This window comes from Camellia sinensis, chromosome 8, assembly GCF_055761805.1.
Source record: "Camellia sinensis isolate YWXY chromosome 8, ASM5576180v1, whole genome shotgun sequence".
NCBI lineage: Eukaryota > Viridiplantae > Streptophyta > Magnoliopsida > Ericales > Theaceae > Camellia > Camellia sinensis.
This window is the reverse complement of record NC_138968.1, coordinates 183,039,682-183,059,522: the sequence shown is the minus strand read 5'-3', so window position 1 is coordinate 183,059,522 and position 19,841 is coordinate 183,039,682. Positions and strand designations below refer to the sequence as shown.

Sequence of the window (19,841 nt, the reverse complement as noted above, 5' to 3'; positions counted from 1 at the left end):
GCTAATTACTTGCAAGTATGTTCCTAACTGAGTGTATTGGAGACAAAAAAATTCGTCACAAATTTATCATTTTTAATGATGAATTTGTTTTTGTCTCTATTGGTAGCTTCTTTGACAAAAAATTTTCGTCTTCGTTTATATTAAACGTGACAAGATTATTTCGTCTCTATTTCTTATATTTGTGACGAAATACTTTTGTCTCTAATTTCTTCTTTAATGACAAAATATTTTGTCACTAATTACTTACAAGTATGTTGCCAACAAAGTGTATTGGAGACAAAAAAATTCGTCACAAATTTATCATTTTCAATGACGAATATTTTTTTTCGTCTCTAAGACCCTTTAGCGACGACCCTTTGGAGACAAAACGGGTGACGAAAAATGTTCGTCGTAATTAGTTTGGGTGACGAAATATATACATTTTGGGACAAATTTGTTTCGTCTTTAAATCCCAAATTTGTTGTAGTACTAATTGTTTTCCTGTGGAATACATCTAGCCACAGAAAATTTCCATTCCCAGAGAAAATCAACAAAGCAACATAAACATGGCAGAGAAATTTTTAATAATTGTTAAAATTACATACAGAAGTAAAATATAGCCAGAGAAAATTGAAAAAAGAAACATATATCTAGCAAGCACAGAAAATGAATGACAGAGAAAAATAAACATGACAAGTCAAAGAAAATTTCGATTCCACAATTAGCAAGATAAAATAAACAAAGCAACGTAAACATGTCACTGAAAATTAAACAACATTGAAACCAAGAATTGAACAAAATAAACATACTAGAGAAAATTACACATTCTTGAGAAAATTTCCATTTCAGAGAAAATTTCAAGTCCATAATATTAAAATGCCAGAGAAATTTACATACACAATCAGAGAAAATTAAACATGATAGAGACACACAAAGGAGAAAAGTGATGTGGCGAGAGAAAATTAGACACAAACAAGAGAGTAATAGACATTCCAGAGAAAAATACATATTCTAGAGAAATTTACAAAGCAGAGAAATTTATAGACAAAATCACATAAACATATTCAAGAATAAGATCAAAACACAAAGAAATAACTTTTTTCAAAATAAACATGCTAGAGAAAATTCAAAGAAGAAACATACATTCCAGTCCATAATATTAAAATGCTAGAGAAATTTACATACACAACCAAAGAAAATTAAACATGATAGAGATACACAAGGGAGGAAAGTGATGTGGTCAGAGAAAATAATAAATACCAGAGAAACTTAGACAGAGACAAGACAGTAATAGACATTCCAGAGAAAGAAAGACATTGCAATTAAAAATACATATTGCAGAGAAATTTACAAAGCAGAGAAATTTATAAACAAAATCACAGAAAAATGTTCAAGAATAAGATGAAAACACAGAGAAATAATTTTTTTCAAAATAAGCATACCAAAAAAAATTCAAAGAAGAAACATACATCAAGCAAAAATCAGAGAAATTCAAATGCCAGAGAAATTTACAGATAAAATCACACAAACATCTTCAAGAATAAGTTCAAAACACAGAGAAATAACTTTTTTCAAATTCATGTAGCTTTTTATTACGAAATTGAAACCCTAATTTATGGAAGGTTAATATAAAATGCAATTAACTGTATTTCCAGATAAAATCTAGTTGTATTGTAAAAAAACTTACCAGAGTTAGGATGAAACTGTAATGATGAGCTAATATGCCCTGAGATGAAGATGCGACGTGATGAAGATGAATTGATATGACGATGAACAGTGAAAACGAGGTCAGAGAAATTTGTGAGGAAGGAATGTGAATGATTTTTGCAGAAGATAATGAAGCTCTAATGTCGATGGTGAAGATGATATTGATGTTGTTCAAATTTTGAAATTAAATAAATAGATTTATGAAGAAATCAAATTATATATATACTAAGAACACATGCTAATAATTACAACTGAATTTCAACAGAAATACACAAAACAATAAAAGGGTAAAGAGACGAAACCGAAGCCTGCACGGAAGCAGTTTCCTTAAAACAGATTTCGCCGCCTCACTGGTCGAGTGCTTGAGGAATCCCGGCGTCTGTCTCCCAGGATACGACGGTCAAAACCAGCTACGGCAAAAGCACTCTCTGTCTAGCTTAGCGAACAAAACAGTGGCAGCACTCTCTCACTGTAGGAACTTTCAGGCAAACTAACTTGTGAAATGGAAGTAAAAATTTCTGTGTTTGAGACTTGACAGGAGGGTCTCAATTTATACATGTATAGGGGAGAGAGGAAGAGCCTCCAGCCTTTATGGCTGTTCATAATGCACCATTAACCTCTGCAATAAAGGCAGGAGTTACAAATCCCATTAATGCAGGAGTTACAAACCCCATTAATGCAGGAGTTACAAACTCCATTAATGCAGGAGTTACAAACTTCATTACTTTTTTTCCATGAAGCTCACTTCATGAGGTAATTTCTCATTCAAATCTCAATGGTTTTTGTCCATTCTATCTGTGGTGTGAAGATCTCAATGCAAAGTATCTAGACCCACTTGGATCCAACACAATAGATGGTTGGGACCCACTTTAATCTTTAATTAAAGTCACCACACTTTAATATTAAATTAAAGTCCCCAAAAATCATTTTATCCAACAATCCCCCACATGAATAAAAATTGACCGAATGACGCAACAAACGAACACCGTTCAACAATAAAGACTCTGAGAGAGAGTACAACGGACTAACCCCGACATCAGAGAAGGTAGCTTTTGGCTTTGAACCTCTCCCAGTGAAAACCTATTGAGTTTACTGGCTGATCAGTGAATATGACATCTTGAACTGCTCTGCCGTTTATGTAAACTGAGACAATAGATCTCACACGGGAATTACTCCTACCACCATTATGTTCTCACTGGTGTGCCCTGTGTGGCCCTGGACACTAGCCTGGTTTAGCGAGTGGTTTCAAAGAATCTTGGCCTGCCCAATTCTTCTAGAAGCGTCCCCACTTCACACTCACATAGGTGACTCTACTTGAGTATCCTGCTATACTCAGCTCAATAGCTTAACACACTAGAGTCATTAAAAGCTCAGCTTAACCTCTACACTTGCAGGTATCACTGATAGAAGGAATGGCTGGAGGTTTAACCTCCTCAGTGACATACCACCGTTACACGCAATTAGGTTGTCCCATTGAACCTAGATCTTGGGATCTCCAGTCAACTAGGTTGGGTTTCCATTCCGGTAACTTCCAAAGGCCTCAACCCCATTCCTTTTGACGACGTTTCGACTAACACTCGATTTAACCCTTTGGTTAGCGGATTCGCAATGTTGTCCTTAGACTTTACATAGTCTATAAAGACAACTCCATTCGAGAGTAGTTGTCGTATGGAATTATGTCTACGACGGATATGTCTAAACTTTTTATTATACATATTACTCTGTGCCCTACCAATTGCAGATTGACTATCACAATGAATACAAATAGCAGGCACAGGTTTGGACCAACTTGGAATATCTTCAAGGAAATGGCAAAGCCATTCAGCTTCTTCCATTGCTTTATCCAAAGCAATAAACTCTGATTCCATCGCTAATCTAGATATACACGTTTGTTTGGAAGATTTCCAAGACACCGCTGCTCCACCAAGAGTGAACACATATCCACTAGTGGACTTTGAGTCCTTTATATCTGATATCCAATTTGCGTCACTATAGCCTTCAAGCACCGCTGGATATCGAGTATAATGCAGCCCATAATCCCGAGTGTAGCGTAAATACCTTAACACCCGCACAATACCCTTCCAATGAGAAGCATCAGGATTACTTGTGTATCTACTAAGCCTGCTAACCGAGTAAGCTATATTCGGCCTAGTACAACTCATCAGATACATTAAACTTCCAATTACCCGAGAATATTCTAACTGTGAGACACTTTCATTATTATTCTTGGTAAAATGTAGACTTAAGTCTACAGGTGTCGATGACACACTCGTATCTGATCCACTAAACTTCTCAAGTATCTTATCAACATAATGAGACTGAGATAGTACAATTCCGTCAGAGATTCTGGTAATCTTAATTCCCAGAATAACATCTGCAATTCCCATATCCTTCATGTCAAACTTAGAGTTTAACAACTTCTTGGTAGTTTTGATCATTTCATCGTTACTACCTATAATGAGCATATCATCAACATATAGACACAAAATGACATAACCTCTGTCAGTGTCTTTGACATAAACACACTTGTCACATTAGTTTATTCTAAACTCATTTGACAACATTGCGTTGTCAAACTTCCCATGCCATTGTTTAGGCGCTTGCTTCAAACCATATAAAGATTTGACAAGTTTACAAACTTTCCTGCTTTGCCCTGGAGCTGAAAATCCTTCAGGTTGCTCCATGTAGATTTCTTCATTCAAATCTCCATTTAAGAAAGCTGTCTTTACATCCATCTGGTGAATTTATAGATTGCGCAAAGCAGCAATCGCAATCACCATCCGAATAGATGTTATCCTAGTAACAGGTGAGTACGTATCAAAGTAATCCAGGCCTTCTCGTTGCCTGTACCCTTTGATAACGAGCCTCGCCTTATACTTGTCAATAGACTCATCGGCCTTCATCTTTCTTTTAAAAATCCATTTGCAGCCTAAAGGCTTACAACCTGGAGGTAAATCTACCAACTCCCAGGTGTGGTTCTGTAAGATGGAGTCAATCTCACTTTTAATCGCTTCTTTCCATAATGGACTCTCAGGAGAAGTCACAGCTTCGTGGAAAGTTTGAAGTTCGTTCTCAACCATATAAGTTAAGAAGTCTGGACCAAAAGATTTGGATATCCTAGCCCTTTTACTCCTTCTGGGCTCATCTAAAACCTCAATTTGATCATCACCTGAATCATCAATATGATCATCCTCACTAGCAAGCTCATCAAATTTCTCCAAAGACCTTGGAACCCTTTCATGGGTTCGGCAAGAAAAAATGTCTTCAAAGAAACATGCATTCCTTGACTCCATAATGGTATTCCTGTGTATGTCTGGAATTTTAGACTTATGTATAAGAAATCGATATGCACTACTATTATGTGCATAACCAATGAATATACAATCCACGGATTTCGGGCCTATCCTAACCCGTTTGGGTGTAGGAATTGCCACTTTTGCAAGACACCCCCACATTCGTAAGAATTTATACGAAGGCTTAACGCCTTTCCATAACTCATATGGCGTCTTGTCCACCTTCTTCCGGGGTACTTTATTCAGAATGTAATTTGCAGAGAGAATTGCTTCCCCCCACATGTTCTGTGGCAATCCAGAACTTATCAACATTGCATTCATCATTTCCTTTAGCGTCCTATTCTTCCGTTTGGCAACCCCGTTTGATTGAGGAGAATAAGGCGCCGTGGTTTGGTGGATAATCCCGGATTGAGCACAAATCTCAATAAACGGTGATTCATACTCACCACCACGATCACTTCTGAAAGCCTTAATCTTGCGGCCTACTTGATTCTCAACTTTTGAGCAAATAGACATAACAATACTTAGTGCAATCATCAACAAAAGTGATGAAGTACTTATTGCCACCACGTGATTGTATAAATTTTAAGTCACACACATCACTATGCACTAAATCCAACGGTTCTGAACTTCTTTCAATAGAATGAAACGAAGATCTTGTCAACTTCGCTTCAACACAAGTTTCACACTTGTGTTTCGGATTAATCTTAAAAGATGGTATGTGATCTAACTTGATTAATCTACGTAAAGATTCAAAGTTCACATGTTCTAGTCTACCATGCCACAAATTGGAAGACTCAAGCATGTAAACAGAAGAAGATGCATCTTTATTCATCTTTGGGATAATAGTCATTACATTGAGTTTAAACATACCCCCCAACATATAACCCTTACCCACATACATTCCGCTCTTGGTCAAAACGACCTAGTCGGACTCAAAAACAATGCGAAAACCATGTTTACTAAGAAGAGACCCTGAGACAAGATTTTTACGAATGTCCGGAACATACAGGACTTCGTTCAAGGTCAGCTCTTTTCCTGACGTCAACTTCAGGACCACCTTTCCTTTCCCCTCAACAATCGAGGTAGTAGAGTTTCCCATAAACAACTTCTCACCGTTTGTAACCGGTTCGAAAGTTGTAAACAGCTTTTTCTCGGAGCAGATGTGGCGTGTAGCCCCAGTATCAATCCACCATTCTCTTGGGTTTGAACCTACCAGATTCACCTTAGAGACAACGGCAGACAAGTGCATATCATCCTCCTCATGGGAGTGCTCTTGTAAATCTGCCATATGAGCACGAGGTTTAGTCTTGTATGACTTCTTCTGCTTGTGGCAGTCACTAGCCCGATGCCCATTGCTACCACAGTTATAGCACTTCCCAAAGAACCGATTACTTGGTTCCGGTGGCTTGTAAGCCGGCTTCTTTGCAACACCACCTCTAGGCCCCAACTTAGAGGGCTTCTTTCTTATTCCAGAAGATTTGCCATGTTCAATGGCATTGGCTTTTACTGAGGAGGTACTCCCTCCTTTCTTTCTATTATCCTCCTCAATCCGGAGTCGGACCACCAGCTCTTCAACTGACATTTCCTTGCGCTTGTGCTTCAAGTAGTTCTTGAAATCCTTCCAACCATTGGGAAGTTTCTCAATGATCACAGCAACTTGGAATGACTCGTTCAAAGGCATTCCTTCAGCATGAATTTCATGCAAGATCACTTGGAACTCCTGGACTTGGCTTATCACAGTTTTAGAGTATACCATTTTAAAATCAAGGAACCGGCCAACCACAAATTTCTTTGCCCCAGCATCCTCAGTCTTATACTTTTTGTCTAGAGATTCCCATAACTCTTTTGCTGAGCTCTTGGAACAAAACACACTATAGAGTGAGTCTGCCAAGCTGTTGAACACATAGTTCCGGCAAAGATAGTCTGTCTGCTTCCATGTGTCAAGCGCCATGACTTTCTGCCTATCAGGCTCATTCTCTGCCACGGTTGGAGGATCCTCGCTCAGAACCTTTGCAAGGTTTAGCGTGGTCAAGTAGAACAACATCTTTTGCTGCCATCTCTTGAAGTTCACCCCAGTAAATTTCTCTGGGCGCTCATGATGACTGAGCGGTCCTCTCGGAACAGTCGGAGTAACGCCATGGTTGACCACAGAGGTCACAACAGTAGGGGTTGGCAACCCAGTTGCCCCGGGGTTCAGATCCCTACCAACATTAGTAGTAGCAGCAGCTTCAGTGATAGTTGCCATTTCGAAACAAATAAAACCTCCTTTTTAGCCAAGGCTAAACACTTTGGTTTCTATTCCAGAAAACCAAACCAAAATCCAAACTTACAAGCAATTTAAACTTGCAAACAATTTAAAATTGCTACAACCAAATACATGCATATAAAATGTGTTTAATAAGCAAATAAAACTTGCTACTACAAATTGGTAAACAAACCAACTAAATCTCAAGTAAAAATTTTCTTCAAACATAAAGAAAAATAACCAATCCAATTGAGGATTATAAGTAGTCCATACAATTCCTTTCTACGCTTAGGTATGCCTACAAAGAGAGTTAGTAGAAAACAACAACATAATATAAAGCAATTGTACATACAATCAAATATTATTTAACCTTCTAGCAAATCATAGAATAGCAAAATAACTAAGGAATTAAGATACTATACAAGTTACAAAACCTTATAACTTCTACATTAAATTAAAAAATAAATTGCCATAAATTATATAAGAATTTAATTCACAATAACCATGTAAATAAATATAGGCAAGTTACACAAATTTTATAACTCCAAAGAACTACATTTAATTCAAACTTTAATTCATCCAATTAAATCACACACTATTCATGAAAATAACTTATGTGTATAACTCTAGAAACTAGAAGCAATTTCACATGCAAATTAGATAGTAAAGCTAGAAGCATGCAAAATCAAAATATACATATGCAACATTAGACAAATAGGATGAAACCAAATAAGTAGCATGCGGTTTATGTAAATAATTTGAATTGTTTATATGTAATAAATTAATAACCAAGCACTTCAAGTATATAACCATTCAACCATTAACATACAAAAATTCTAAAGATTAAATCATGTAATCTAGTCTAGAAAATAATAAGCATGTAACAAATTAAAACCTAGAATATAATAGAATTAGCATGTCAAATTGGAACATCAATAATTATATTTTATAACCTTAAAAATCATGCAAATCATAGAAGGGGAATGATGAACCATACTCATAAAATAAGGTCAGAGTAATACAATTAAGTATAAAAATTATGATAGGGCATTCTAATTAAACTAAACAATTAGAGAATCACATTGCATAATTTACAATCATTGAAATAGGAAGCAATTCCGCAACAATTCCTAGTAACATTATACAAATGTCTATATAAATCTATTCGATCAATTTCATAGGAAAAACATATATGCGAAATCTGTTTTAAGCTTGTTGTTCAAATTTTGAAATTAAATAAATAGATTTATGAAGAAATCAAATTATATATATACCAAGAACACATGCTAATAATTACAACTAAATTTCAACAGAAATACACAAAACAATAAAAGGGTAAAGAGACGAAACCGAAGCCTGCACGGAAGCAGTTTCCTTAAAACAGATTTCGCCGCCTCACTGGTCGAGTGCTTGAGGAATCCCGGCGTCTGTCTCCCAGGATACAACGGTCAAAACCAGCTACGGCAAAAGCACTCTCTGTCTAGCTTAGCGAACAAAACAGTGGCAGCACTCTCTCACTGTAGGAACTTTCAGGCAAACTGACTTGTGAAATGGAAGTAAAAATTTCTGTGTTTGAGACTTGACAGGAGGGTCTCAATTTATACATGTATAGGGGAGAGAGGAAGAGCCTCCAGCCTTTATGGCTGTCATAATGCACCATTAACCTCTGCAATAAAGGTAGGAGTTACAAACCCCATTAATGCAAGAGTTACAAACCCCATTAATGCAGGAGTTCCAAACTCCATTAATGCAGAAGTTACAAACTTCATTACCTTTTTTCCATGAAGCTCACTTCATGAGGTAATTTCTCATTCAAATCTCAATGGTTTTCGGCCATTCTATCTGTGGTGTAAAGATCTCAACGCAAAGTATCTAGACCCACTTGGACCCAACACAATAGATGGTTGGGACCTACTTTAATCTTTAATTAAAGTCACCACACTTTAATATTAAATTAAAGTCCCCAAAAATCATTTTTTCCAACAATTGAAACCCTAATTCTGCTGTTCTCTTGCTCGTGAAGATGGTTGGAACTCAGTCGTCAGAGTTCAGTTCAGTTTCTATGTTGATTTGTGAGGGGTATTTTGGTCCATGAGATAATTAAAAATGCGCGCGATAATAATTGAAGGACATGATGCATCACTCCTTTTTTTTAGTGTCCTTTATCCTCTAAATTATTATTATTAGGAATCTTAAAAAAAAATTTCCTAAAATAAATAAATAAAATATTTTTAAAACTGTGGTTACAGTGAATTTTTTCAATTAGTCACATGATGGTGGAGTGTGAGTAATGAGTCGGCGATGATGTGGCTGTGAGGTTAAAAAAGACGCATATGCTTGAGAAAATAGACATAACTAAAGAATGTCAAGAAAATTGTTAAAATAATATTATAGTTAAAAAATTATAATCATTATTAAAAAATAACATAATTAAAATTATATATAATAAGAGAATTATAATATAAAATTTTACTAATAAAATAGTCTATTCTAAATGAAGTCACTTGATAATGCATTCCACCAGATATTATGCTTTTTATTATTCTCCATAATTCAACATAAAATTATATGCATCAGTCTTTTCACCAATTTCACCAATTAAATTCATAGCACTCTTGGAGACCGCCCCATATATTGCGACATGTCATCAATTTGACAATTTCCCGGTCTAGATCCAGAGAAGTTATTTAAAATATTATTTCACATTATTTATTAAAAGATATTTATCTAATTGTCTTATTAAAAAAAATAGAAAAAAAAGCAAATCTCACTATTTCAACTAATAAAAATCAAATTAAAGAACACACCAAAAAAAATAATTTTCCTCAGATCAAGCCAAGTATGCCTACTGGAAAACAATGTCATTTACCTCAACCTCAAGCATAGGAGAATGTTACAATATGTACGGAGAAGAAATAATTCTCCTCGTATAATCCTGTTGACTAAGTCCACGCTCCTCCGTACGACGTCGCTTTGTCACCTGAAAACACAAACGTGAGCTAGCCGGCGGGTGTGTGCCGGAAATCTCTCCGATGCCTAAGTCAGAAAACTTGACAAATAGACAAAGCTTAAAATGTTCAGAAAGCAAAATTGTATGTTGTGTTATGTTGTTACCTCCCCCAAGGTGATGCTTGTGAGCTTTTATATATTTCGAGTGGCACAATCCTAGTAGGACTTTCATTTCTCCATGCAGAGTCCTCCTAGGATTCATACTCCTAAAGGATAATGCTTATCCTTTTACACCCCCCCACTGCTTAAACCAAGTGGGATGGTTTTCACTATGGCCGAACTTCCACTTGACCAAAGTAAAACTGGCTATGCTGAGCCACAGAGTAGGCCGAGCTATTCTTAGTTCGGCTCTCCCTCTACTCCTCCTTACCTCGGTTTTCTCCTATTCAACCCATGGTATGTTTGGACCGAACTAACGATTTACGACCGGTATAACTGCAAGACCGGTATACCTTCAAGACCGGTCTAATTTCAAGTTACCTTCAGACCGAAGTACATTTACCCTCAAATCGAAATAACTTCATCTCTTTCTGGACCGGAGTAACTTTACCTCCTAAACCGGAGTAACATTCTTATTCTTGGACCGGAGTAAGTTTTACATCTCCATTGGGCCTTTTTGTCCTTCGTACTTTGGGCCATAAAGTCCATCTTCGCAGCTCGACCCAATTTTTACCAAAAATTACCATCTCAATTGCCCCTTAATTCCATCTGCATAGCATGATTGGGATTACCAGTCCACCAGCCGAGCTGGAGTTTTTAAGCTTTTCCAGCCGAGCTAAAAACACTTTAGCCTCTCCAGCCGAGCTAAAAACTCTTAAACTTTTAAGCTGAGTTAATTTTACTCCGGGCTCTGTTTTGTCCGGTCAAAATGTCTCTTCAATCATAGCGCCTGTAACGCTTCCCTTTCCAATGACACGTGGCAGGTTCTGATAGGCTGTGAGCTGTTATCACGCCGTCTTCGTACTTCGAAATTTTTGAACAGTCCCGCCCATTTTTGTCGCTTTTTCTCTCTCCTCTTTCACAAAATAACCTTTTTGTTCTTGAATCATTCACCTTCCATTCTTTATCTTCTCTCTCTGTGCTTTTGCTGTTCTTCCGTTGCTTCTGAAGACTGATTTTGTTGCTACTTTCCCATCTTCAGATCCTTCTTCTTCAACCTGGTAAGTAAACTCATTTTGCTTTCGTATTTTGCTTTTAATGTTTATGCGAAACATTATTGCCCATTTTCTGGTTTGCTTCAGTACTTTTATGAGAAAATATTAGTAGAACCCATGTGTGTATGAACTTCTGTAGAAAACTAGTATTAGATCCAAAATTAGGTAGTAACCGAACTAGGATACTGTTTGTCCTATATGGGCAGATCACTATAGTCAATAACTGAACTAGAACTTGAATAAATAACAAAAGTTTCAACGAGTGACCAACTCCTGATTTACTTTAGCCGAAATAAGATCACCGAGGTTTGAACATATTAAACTAGGAACCTCGGTTTTCAACCGAACTAAGCCTTTTGGGGCTAAGCCAGCTTTCTTAGTTTCTAAACCGAACTCAGAAAGCCGCCCCTAGAGGCTCAACCGAAATAACTTTATTCAAACTCCAACCGATTTAGGCCTTTGGGGCTAAACCAGCTTTCTTAGTTTTATAGACCGAACTCAGAAAGCTGCCCATATACGATGAGCCGGTCTAACGAGCAATCTGCTCATACCGAGCTATCAAACCTTATGACGAACCGAGGTAGAACCAGCTTATGAGGCCGAAGTAGGGCTCTTATACCTTGCTTTTACATTGTAGCACGGTCTAATGATCAGTGCTTAACCCCTTTGTTCTTTACTTTGCAGACTTAGGTTACCCAGGCACTCCTGCGTGTGCTCAACCGAGCTACTGAGCACGATTTTTGCACCGATATAATTTATTCGTAAATTATACACCAGATGGGTAAGTATAGATATTTGGTAGAGACCCCTGGTGGCATGGCCGAATTCCGAAGGGATTATGGCATTCCAGACGATGTACACCTTACCCTTGCCAAGAAGGATATCATACCCTGGGGTGAGGCAGGCTTTGTACCCTTTACCCTACTTTCAATAATAGAGACCGGACTAAGATTCCCAGTCCAGCCTTTAATTTGTGAATTTCTGAGGCAAACCAGACTATGCCCAACCCAGCTATCCACTAATACATACCGGATAATAATGGGTATAGCCGAGCTAAACCGCCAAGCAGGACTGAACCTCGATTTAGCCGAAATCTTCCACCAGTACTCCATAGGTTCCAAAGAAGATGGCTGGGTTTATTACCTTAGGATACGCCGCCATAGAGAAAAGATAATACAAGACACGCCGGATAAGGACGTCAATGATGATGACTTTTTCTGGGTATCGGGCAATTTTGAAGATCAGCAAGCCCAAATCCCAAGCCGAAGTATTAACTGGAAGAAAGGAAAACCTGGTAGAGTTTACCTCGGTTTTATGTATGTTTTTTTCTTGTACTTTGGTTTCGGATGTCATAACCGATCTAACAGTGGTATCCTTTTTGCAGACTTAGCTCATCTTGCTTCCTATTATAGTTACCCAAATCTGAACATACTCCGAGCTGCATTACGTGTTAAAGAAAGGAGTTGGGCTAAGCTTCTAAACTTTGAGCCGACCTACAGATATAGCGGTCGCCGAAAAGCCCGAGTGACCGATTTCCTTCTTGAAGACGCACCTGAACCGGACCCAACCCTGCCCGAAATACGACTTGTCCCATTAACTGCTGAAGAAGAGATGGCAAAGAAAAGCAGAGTCAGGGCCCTTCTGACCGAAACAACCAGGGCCGAAGCACCACCGTTAGCCCAAACGCAGCCTGTCGTTGTGGCCCTTCCTTCTCAACGGCCTTCTACATCTCGCCCCTCTAAACGCGCCCGATCTACATCGACCGAACAGCGCCTTGTCGATGAGGTCGAATCCATCCCACAAAGTCCTCAACCTATTCCTCAACCGGAGCAAACTGACCGAGCAGAATCTTCCAAATGGGCCCCAAAGCTTACCTTCAACGACCGAGATATCCAGGATTTTGATTCGGTTGTTGCTGATAAAGATCATCAATTGGCCTTCAGCCTGGCCAAGAGTGTGTGCCTCCCTAAAGATATGGAGCACCACCAAAAGCAATTAAACACCGAATTGAAGTCTATCCGGTCTGCATCGAAATCCATGATTTTGGTAAGTAATTCTGCGTTGTTGTTTCGGTCTAATTTTTCCCAATTTTTACTTCGGCTCAATTGAAGTCTTTGTTTTGTCAGGCCTTCCAGAAAAACAACATTACTTACAGAAAGGTCCTGGAGCTTAGAAAAACCACAAGGCAAGCAGTGGCAGAGGCCGAAGCAAAAACGACCGAGCTGGAGGAGGCCCGAAAACAAATGGCCGAGCTGCGCGGGGAGGTCGGCAGACTGACCGGACTGGTTAGTTCGGCCGATGCGAAAAAGCAAAAGACTGCCATTGCTCTGAAAGATAAGTACTTACGTGAGCTTGTGAAGCTGGAAAGAAAGAAGGATGCCGAAATAACCCAGGCGAAGGAGGACGCAAAAGAGGCAAAAAAGAAAGGCTACAAGAAGGCAGAGGATATTTATGTCAAACAGTGTGAGGCTGCCAAAGATCTGTTCTTTAAGTGCGGCTGGAGGGGGGCCGTTGAGAAGCTCGGTCATGATCCTCAGACCGAGATTTTCAACCCTCCAGCCTACTTCATACCGAACTCCCTCTTGGAGTACGCGAATGCCAAGCAACAGGAGTTTCTTGAAGGCTCAGATTCTGATGAAGACTCTGCCTCTGAGGATACTCTGGTTGTCAACGTCGATGAGGTGGTTCGGTCGGAGCCCATGGTGGAGGATCTAACAATCGAACGACCAGCTGAAACTGTGGTTCCGACCGAAACAACTCTTGTTACCGACACCGAGCTTCCGCCTGAAACTGGTCTTCCTGCTGATGCTGATGCCGCATTTGATGCCGAAATTGAAGATCTTTTCTCTTGACTTTGTACTTTTTCTCTTTTTGTTGCCTTTTTTCTTTGTAACCGGGCTGCGGCCCCTCCTATGTTCCTATTTTGATCTTTTAATGAAATGAAAATTTGCTTGAACTCTTACTTCGGTTGATGTGTATGCTTACACCTGAAATTTCTTCTGTAATTCCAACTGTTATTCCGGTTTTAGATAGTTTAGCCTAACCATGCTTACCAGCCAACCACTCCTTAGCCGATGTATTTACTTCGGCTGAGGAGTATAAAGAGTAGAGATAATCCGGCCAACCATTCTTTAGCCATACCCATACTTCGGCTGAAGAGTACAAAGAGTTGGTTTAATCCAGCCAACCACTCTTCAGCCATGCCCATACTTCGGCTGAAGAGTACAGAGAGTTGGTTTAATCCAGCCAACCACTCTTCAGCCATACCCGTACTTCGGCTGAAGAGTACAGAGAGTTGGTTTAATCCAGCCAACCACTCTTCAGCCAAGCCCATACTTCGGCTGAAGAGTACAGAGAGTTGGTTTAATCCAGCCAACCACTCTTCAGCCATACCCATACTTCGGCTGAAGAGTACAGAGAGTTGGTTTAATCCAGCCAACCACTCTTCAGCCAAGCCCATACTTCGGCTGAAGAGTACAGAGAGTTGGTTTAATCCAGCCAACCACTCTTCAGCCATGCCCATACTTCAGCTGAAGAGTACAGAGAGTTGGTTTAATCTAGCCAACTAACTTAGAATAATGTTTGGTTATTCCGACCAAACGTCCTGCAGCCTGGATCTTTATCCTGGGCTTAGGAAGGGTGTTGGTTTATTCCAGCCAACCTCTAAGTTAGTTTTTCCAGCTAACTTAGAATAATGGGTTTGCGATATTCCTATCTACACTAAAGCTAACTTTTACAAAGAACAACTCATGCTGAAAAGAATTGATTGTCTTATTAAGGAAAAAGAAAATTACATATGCTTGAAAGAGAAAAAGCTAAAAATAAAACAACTTGAGATTGGCCGTGTTCCATGGCCTAAGGATTGCTTTGCCGTCCTCGTCTTCTAGGTGGTATGCCCCTTTGCCTACTAACCCAACCACCTTGTAAGGACCTTCCCAGTTTGGCCCCAACTTGCCATCTCCTGGTACCAAGGTGTTTCCCATTACTTTGCGTAGTACCCAATCGCCGATCTTGAATTGTCTTGGATGCACCTTTTTGTTGTATTTTCTAATTAACTCTTGTTGGTACGAAGCAATGTGAACCAATGCTCTTTCTCTTCTTTCTTCCGCAAGGTCAAGTTCCAATGCTATGGCTTATTCATTTAAGTCTGGATCAAAATTTTGGCTTCGGATGGTGGGGAGGCCAACTTCCAGTGGGATTACTGCTTCTATTCCATAGGCTAAGGAAAATGGTGTCTCTCCTGTTGATCGTCGAGGTGTGGTGCGGTAAGCCCATAAAACATGAGGAAGTTCGTCTGCCCACTTGCCTTTTGCCTTCTCCAGTCTTTTCTTAAGTCCATCCAAGACGACTTTATTTGATGCTTCTGCTTGGCCATTTGATTGAGGATATGCTGGTGTAGAATTGTAGAACTCTATCTTGTATTCTTCACAAAAGCTTCTGAAGATTCTGCCGTCGAACTGAGTGCCATTGTCTGAAACTAAGGCTTTTGGTATGCCAAACCGAGTGATGATATTCTGCCAAATGAATTTCTTCACATCTTTTTCTTTGATTGATGCCAATGCTTCTGCTTCCACCCACTTTGTGAAGTAGTCAGTTGCTGCGATGAAGAACTTTCTACCACCGGGTGCTGTTGGAAGTGGTCCCACTATGTCCAAGCCCCACATTGCGAATGGCCATGGGCTAGTCAATGGTAGGAGTTCTCTAGCTGGTTGATGTATTTGGTGTGCGAATTTTTGGCATTTTTCACACTTCTTTACATATTTCTCTGAGGATGCTTGCATGTATGGCCACCAGTAACCTTGTGAAATGGCCCTATAAGCTAGCGATCTTCCGCCTTGATGGCTTCCGCAAGCCCCTTCGTGTATTTCAAACAAGAATGCCTCTACTTTTCTTTGATGAACACACTTTAGGTAAGGCCCTGAGAATGACTTCTTGTATAAGGCCAAAGATGGAGATAGCCAAAATCGCTGCGACTTTGCTTTTATTCTGTTGGCTTCTTTTTTCTCTTCTGGTAGGATGTCGTCTTTCAGGAATAGGATGATGGGATCCATCCAGGAGGGGCCTAATTCTGTGCAACATACCTCTTCTGCTTCGGGGTCTTCTATGCTTGGTCTGGGTAAGAAGTCGATGAGTAATAGATGAGGGATGGATGTATCTGTCATTGAGGCGAGGCCTGCTAGTTCGTCCGCTCGGCTGTTTTCCTCCCTGCCAATTTGTTCTATCCTTACTACAGCGAACTTCTTGATCTCTGTTCTTACCAGCTCTTGGTACTTGGCCATTCTATCATCCTTTGCTTCGTATTCGTCAGAGATTTGGTTTACTACCAGCAGAGAGTCACTGTACACCATTAGTTCGGTGGCCTTCATGTAGTATGCTGACTTGAGCCCTGCGAGAAGCGCCTCATACTCTGCTTCATTGTTGGATGCTGGGAAGCCAAGGTTGATTGCTTGCTCCACAACCAGGCCGTCTGGAGAGATGAGGACTATGCCATGTCCTGCACCATGCCGGTTGGATGCTCCATCCACAAAGAGTTTCCACATCTCTCCAACGAATAACTTCCAGCAAGTGGAGGGGTCAGATGATGTCGTGGGGTCAAGAATGGTGTTTTCTTCAAGGTCCATGCCTGTTGTCTGTTCCTCGCCATCTAGTTGGGCTGTTGGTGAGTCTTGGTTTGCTTCTTCCTTGCTGTCTTTAGTCTGGTCTGCCTTGGAGTCTGACTGAGTGCTAACTGCTAGGGGTTACGCTATTCTGGCGTCAACTTCCATCCCTAGTTCGGTCGTGTCAGTTAGGTCGACTGGGCAGATGTGATGACTACCAGGAGTAAACTCTGCGACGAAGTCTGTCAAAGACTGGGCCTTTACTGCGGTTCTGGGTTGGAACTTGATGTCGAATTGTCCAACTTTACTGCCCACTTCAAGATGCGCCTAGAAAAGTTTGCCCTCTCAAACAAAGCTTTTAGTGGAAAAGCTGTGAGGACGACTATGGTGTGGGCATGAAAGTAGTGTGCCAATTTTCTAGAGGCCATCATTAATGCTAATGCTAGTTTCTCCAAGGGTAAGTACCTTGTTTCGGCTCCCAACAATGTCTTGCTGACATAAAAGATGGGCAAGTGTTGTATTCCTTCTGCACGTACCAACACTGCGCTAACTGCGTGCTGAGAGACTGCTAGGTACAAAAAGAGTTCTTCACCAGGTACTAGAGTAACAAGTAGTGGTGGGGAAGACATGTACTCTTTCAAGCTTTCCAGGGCTCGGTCGCATTCTTCATCCCACTCAAACTTGGTTTTTAAAGCTTGAAAGAATGGTCGTAATCTGTCTGATGACCTGCTTATGAACCGATTGAGCGCAACCGCCATGCCGGTGAGATGCTGTACTTCTTTGACTGAGTTTGGTCTCTCCAACTCCTGGATTGCCTTGATTTGAGAGGGGTCTGCCTCTATACCTCGGTTGGTCACGAGGAAGCCTAGGAATTTGCCAGATCCTACTCTGAATACACACTTGGACGCATTGAGGCGTAACTTGTGCTTCTTCAGGATCTCAAACATCTCGCCTAGGTCCTTAAGATGGTCATTCTCATCCTTGCTTTTGACCACCATGTCGTCGATGTAAGCTTCCATTGTTCTGCCTAACAATGGTTCAAACATCTTGGTGACCATCCGTTGGAATGTTGTCCCTGCGTTCTTTAGGCCAAAGGGCATGATCTTGTAACAGTATAGTCCTCTTGGGGTTGTAAAAGATGTGACCTCCTGGTCTGGCTCATGCATGGCGATTTGGTGATAGCCTCTGTATGCATCCAGAAAGCTAAGTCGTTGTGCCCGGCCGTTAGGTCCACCAGTTGATCTATCCTTGGTAGAGGAAAACTATCTTTTGGGCAGGCCTTGTTGACTGTTTTGTAGTCGATGCAGACTCGCCATTTGCCATTTTTCTTTGGTACTACTACTGTGTTGGAGATCCATCTTGGATAGTGCACTTCTCTAATTGCTCCTGCCTCCAGCAGGTTGCCTACTTCTTCCGCCACTATTTCGGCGTGGTGGAGTGCCGATCTGCGTGTGCGTTGGATGACTGGTCTGGCGGATGGGTGGACATTGAGTTGGTGACTGATGAAGTTTGGATCAATGCCTGGCATGTCGTAAGGTGTCCAGGCAAACACTTCGATGTTAGAGGTCAAGAACTCCAAGATCTCTAATCTCTCAGTGCTGGACAACGACGAGCCAAGCAAGAAGAACTTATCCGGGTTCTTCTCATCTATCTTTACCTCCACCAAGTCTTCCACCGCTTTTTGATCAGCCTCTTTGCCGACGTCTGCGAATAGCCCATTACTTTCTGGTTCTTCCACCGAATGAACATACCCTTTGGCGGCGCGGCTGCCATTCACCGTGGCGAAACATTGTTTTGACATGATTTGGTCTCCATATACCTCTTCAATTATACCGGAGTCGTTGGGAAACCGCATCACTTGATGGTATGATGATGCCACCGAACGCATGGCGTGCAGCCATGTTCTGCCCAAGATGATGTTGTAAGTGGAGGGGACCTTCAATACCCAGAACTCCACTTGTTTTGTTACACTTCCTGCTCTGACTGGAAGAATTATTTTGCCGACGGGCCACTCTGGCATGGAGTTGAATCCAATTAGGGGGGATACTGCAGGCGCCAAGTCTTTGTCTTTTAACTTTAGTTGTTTGAATGTGTCGTAGTACATGATCTCACATGAACTACCCTGGTCAATCAGGATCCGCTTGACGTCAAAATCCTTGACTCGGAGAGTGACGACCAGAGCATCATTGTGAGGACAGTATATTCGATCCAAGTCCTTATCTGAAAAAGACATGACGTTTGTTGCCCCTGTTTTTCCCTTTTTGATGGTAGGTTGGGCACTTAACACCTCTCTAAAGTGCTCAGCCTTTTTTATAGATCCCCTGAGCTCGCATACACACTCAGGTTCAAAGACTCCATGTATTACATTGATAATGCCTTGAGGCGGGGCGTCGAGTGGCATTCCATTGGGGTTGTTATGGTTCTGGGGGGCTGGCTGCGTCCCTCCTTCAATGTATTTGTCCAAGTGTCCTGCTGCTACTAATTCTTCCAAGTGCTGTCTCAATGGTGTGCAATTCTCAGTTCGGTGCCCCTTTTCTTTGTGGAAGGTGCACCGTGATCTGTCGTCGTAGTCTTTCTGAGCTTCTCCTAGCTTGGCTGGCCACTTGACAAAAGGCTCATCTTTTATTTCGCTCAGAATTCGATATATCGATTTTTTGAACACCGTTGTTATGGCAGTGCAGATTCTCAACCATCTTTTATCTGGGTCTTCTCCATTATCTCGTTTGCCACGTCCGTTTCTGTTACTTCGGTCTACCGTATTGACCTTTGCTGAGGTCTTCTTTTCTGGCACTGTAGTCGCACTAGATTTTGCTTTGGCACGTGCGCCGTCCTCCTCTACCCTGATGTGCTGGTG

At 40.6% G+C, this 19,841-nt stretch overlaps 1 protein-coding gene across 1 annotated transcript in view; it reads left to right on the top strand.

Annotated features, from left to right (window-relative positions):
- The window catches only part of LOC145788849 (ATP binding / protein kinase), a 150,278-nt gene that overhangs the window by 119,420 nt on the left and 11,017 nt on the right, over positions 1–19,841 (top strand). The gene's annotated exons all lie outside the window — the stretch shown is intronic.